The sequence below is a fragment of the Mandrillus leucophaeus genome, unplaced genomic scaffold (assembly GCF_000951045.1).
Source record: "Mandrillus leucophaeus isolate KB7577 unplaced genomic scaffold, Mleu.le_1.0 Scaffold9, whole genome shotgun sequence".
Classification (NCBI taxonomy): domain Eukaryota; kingdom Metazoa; phylum Chordata; class Mammalia; order Primates; family Cercopithecidae; genus Mandrillus; species Mandrillus leucophaeus.
In genome coordinates this window covers 4,508,152-4,512,693 of record NW_012109807.1, presented here as the reverse complement: position 1 = coordinate 4,512,693, position 4,542 = coordinate 4,508,152, and the positions used below count along the sequence as shown (strand labels likewise).

Genomic DNA, 4,542 nt, shown 5'->3' with positions numbered 1-4,542 from the left:
AAAAAAAAAACGACTCAGGTTAATATTAGCTCTAGGAATACAAGAAGGTACAGCAAAGGAGAGGTAACATGAATCAGAACAGAGAGCAATTTATTTAAACTTATATGTTCCTTTCAAAAGGAATGAACAAGATTCACTGAAGAGAAATTGGATTCAGCTTCTATATCCAGTTAAGTCTGGGCCCTGGGCTCTGAAATGTACATTCCGTCTCAGGTGGACATAGGCTCCAGACAGAGATGCATCTTGGCTCTTAGCAAGCCAGCTGCTGCAAGCAGGTACTCCCTGTGTGTTCGCTTGATCCAGCTCATCTAGAAATGACTGAGTGAATAGAGCGCTTTCTAAGTCTAGTTCTAGGGGAACAAATCCCAGGGCCTGCCTTTGCAATTAGATTGGTTTGAGGTTTTCATCTATCATTTGACATTTTTTTCCTACAAGCATAGTTAAAAAGATGGAGGCTGGGGGAGGAGTGGCCACAGACCATTCGCATTTCCAGAATCTCTTTTTACTTTTCACACAGAAGAAACGATTAGACTTGGTGCACCCTCATTGAGTTGTTTGCACTAAGGGTTTAATCTCGAACCCACGACATAAAGGCAAACTGACTCTCTGGCTGACACGCTCCCCTCAGTTACCCCGCTTCACGGAAGCAGCTCCTCTTCCTGTTGACGTGTCTGCGGTATAAGGGGCTGCCTAGGAGACACGGTAGGGATTCCATCTAGTCCCCGCACACCATCCCAGTTGCTCTGGTATGAGCAGTCCCTCTCTGGCGAGTGATTCCTCAGTGCTAATTTGCATCTTCAATATGTGCCCCTACCATCAAGTCATTCCCAGGGATCCTCGTTTCTGAGAGGCTTCCCTTCTAGGTCTCACTGAGGCCCACTGGGCTTCAATCCATTCCAGGGTCTGGCGCCTCCCCTCATAAACTAGATTCCTTTGCAAACTGGAATCTTTTTAGTTTGCAAAGCCACACCGAGGCCTGTCCATCAAAGGGCTCTGCCAAGAGCCACTGGTCATGGTGAGGCAGGGACGCCTTCATCCTGGGGGAATAAAAAGGGTTGTGACCCATGGCCATCTTTCATTAAGAGCCTTTGGAGGAAGAGGCAAAAGTACTGCTGGATCCTCCTTTCTTGATAGTCAAACCAGCCTACCTAGGAAACTAGGATTTACCCAGACTATCAACAGGAAGGTTTTCCGGAGCCCTCAGGAGTGAGGTGGCTGAGTGCCTTCTGTGGCGCCCCAGGAGGCCGAGCTCTGCTTCTCCGAACCCCAGTGGTCAGACCTGCCCACGTCTAGGCATTTCCCCAGGACCACCCTACCCCGGGATGGGGTGAGGTGCAGCACATTCACCTGACACCGAGCCACCATTCTGGTTCCAAGGCTGTGTCTCTCCCCTGAACCAGTGAAAAGGGCTGACAGTGTTTTGCTCCTGGGCCTGCTCCCAGCTGCTTACTTGAACCTTTGCTCTGCGAGGGCCTATGCTTCGGCTGCAGCCCTTCCTCTCCACAGTCACTGGGGCCTTGGATAAGTTGTTACTGACTGTGTTCAAGGGGGTGCATCACAGAAAGCTGTCAAAGCAAGCCTTTCGGCACTTTCAGCTTTCAGCTTTGCTGGGCTGTGCTGTTTCAACTGTAGCGACACAGGCACCTGCGAAGCTGCTGCCAGGCTGTGGAAGCTCTGACCTTTTTGATGGAATACTTTAAACCCATGCATACATTTATGTAGTGGAGGGACATCTGTCCATGCTTATGTTATTGAAGGAAAGGGAAACTGGTGTCTGCCTCTTTGCCTCTGCTTTCTTGTGCCATTCAACTCACAATAAGGAGAAAATAACAGAGAAGTCCATCAAACAGACATCTTCTCTTAATCGCGTGGTTATTTTCAGAATTTAATCTTTTTTTTTTTTTTTAGGACAGAGTGTCACTCTGTCACCCAAGCTGGAGTGCAGTGGCTTGATCTCGGCTCACTGCAACCTCCACTTTCCGAGTTCAAGTGATTCTCCTGCCTCAGCCTCCCAAGTAGCTGGGACTAACGACGCACACCACCACACCTGGCTAATTTTATTGTATTTTTAATAGAGACGGGATTTCACCATGTTGGCCAGGTGGGTCTCGAACTCCTGACCTCAAGTAATTCGCCTGCCTCGGCCTCCCAAATTGCTGGGATTACAGGCATGAGCCACCTCGCCTGGCCCAGAATTTAATCTTTGAGGAAAAAGGTTTGAGAAGAATCTTATCCAAAAATTGTGAGACCAAGGCTTGTATTCTGGTGGGGTTGCCTCCCAGCTTCTCACAAGACTCACAGTATAACTCAACATGATACGAGCTTTTGCCTTTTAATTTAATAATCTCTGAAAGAGAGTCCAGATTTGTTACTATCACATGATCAAATTTCTCCTCTATTTGCCCTGGGAATAATGGACAGAAGAAAATACGGTTAATTCAGGAAGAAAAACTTTGCAGAAAATTAGACAGTGTTTAATTTTAGAAAACTTCCCTCTCTCGTCAGTAGACACCAGCTAGACTAGGGAAACTGTAAAATTAGGAAATGCTGATTTCCTCTCACATCATGAATTTCTAAATCCTAGGAAGAAAAAGCTTGGACAGCTTCCGAATATAGAGAAGTTCCATTTAAAGATCGGTTCCCCCCCTTGGAGATGTATCAAAATATTATAAATTCTAAACTGAGACTTAATTCTCAAAGACGTTTTACTTGTACTAAAACAATCTGTCCACAAATATAAAACTCTAAGTGATAAATTGTTATTTTTTTCCCAGTGTGGGAATCTCTAATGTGAAAATGTACTCTATGAAAAGAAATTTTTTTTAAACCACACAAACTGTTGTATAACAAAAATGTATTCTACTCTTTCAACAAAAAGAAATGTTTTTATTTCAGGAAAAGCATCTGATAAAACCTCTTTGGGTTTCATTTACATCCTGATCTTCAAAATGAAAATTGATCCAATATGATCCGGGAGAATATTACCCCACAGACAAGTCCTCCCTGGTCCCAAGGGCTTGCTGCCCTGATTCACCAAGAAGGTACAAATCTAAAACTCATGCTGTCCAAGGCTGCACGCTCTGTAAGGGAAGATATTGCAGGGAAAGAGACATTTTTGGGTGGCCTTTCTCTGTCCATCAATATTGATTGAATTTTCATAAAGTAGGTTTCTTGGCTGAGCATAAATTCATTTAGTCAAGGGGCACGTGTCCATGCTTATGTCACTGAGGGAGAAGGAAACGAAGAGGAGAGGGCGTCGTTGATTGCCAGTGACTCTTTTAAACTAGACTTTTATTCTCCATTTGCCATTTTAACCTGAGCTGGGAAATAGATTCCCACCCCTAATTCATCTCATTAATTAAATGAAGGCATCACAGCACCCAGGAGTAAACAGAATAATTGGATAAAACAGACTTTAAATAAACGAACAATTACTAGGCAAGGCATGTTTGTAGGCTCTGGCTTGTACGAGTATGATACCTGATAAGTGGAAAAACCACCTTCCTTTCATGGCTTTCTAGCCTAATCTTTTAACGTTCTAAAAATATTTAATTGTCACATAAAGATTGAATATATTCAACATACGCAACGTGATGATTTGATGTACGTACATATTGTGTGATCAGAGCCACGATCAAATGAATTCACACACCCAGCCCAGGCTGCACATGAGATCCTCAGAACGCGTTTGTCTTCTAACTGAAAGTCGGCACCCTGTGATCGACATTTCCCCATTCCCCGCTCTCGCCTGGTCCCTGGGAACCACCATTCTGCGGTCTGCTTCTATGAGTCGACTTCTTTAGATTCCACATATAGGTGAAATCATGCAGGATTTGTCTTTCCGTCAGACTCTAATTTTGACTTCGTTTTACAAATGAGCTAAGCCATCCTGGGCCTAAATCACAGTTCTTAGAAGCCTTCACTGGAAACCCAGGAAATGCATATAAGACCTGCTTAAACGTCATTATTGTAAAGCAGTGTTAGCATCACTCGGGCGCTCCTTCCCTAAGAGGTCCTAGGCGAGGGGCAAAGCTATCCAGGTCAATAATACGTCCCTCTCATTCTTGCCCTTCAAGAAGTTGAAAGTCACTCTTCTCTAAATTTGCAGGAGTTCGCACTTTATAACAGTCTATGTAGAAATCTATATACCAAATATGTATCAGCCGTGATGACGGTGCTCACCTATTCCATCTTCACCATTCTTGGAGTATCCTACCTTCACTCAGCCATGGAGCCAGAGGGCCCTCAGATATCCTCCCCTCCCCTCTTCATCACGCCAGTGGGAAAAGTGACATGCTGAACCGGCAGAGTATTTCATTCTAGCCCAGCAACTTTGTTCCACAGAAATCACCAACCTAGCTGGGTGCAGCACTTTGGGAGGCCGAGGCGGGGGGATCACGGGTCAGGAGTTCAAGACCAGCCTGGCCAAGATGGTGAAACCCTGTCTCTACTAAAACTACAAAAATTAGCTGGGCACAGTGGTGGGTGCCTGTAATCCCAGGTACTCAGGAGGCTGAGGCAGGAGAATCGCTTGAACCCGGG

The 4,542-nt window shown here is 45.1% G+C and overlaps 1 protein-coding gene and 1 pseudogene across 1 annotated transcript in view; one reads left to right on the top strand and one right to left on the bottom strand.

The window, feature by feature from the left end:
- LOC105531684 overlaps window positions 1–1,678 on the top strand; it is a 12,931-nt pseudogene extending 11,253 nt beyond the window's left edge.
- Window positions 1–4,542, bottom strand: part of CREG2 (cellular repressor of E1A-stimulated genes 2) — a 53,631-nt gene that overhangs the window by 32,870 nt on the left and 16,219 nt on the right. The window lies entirely within an intron of this gene.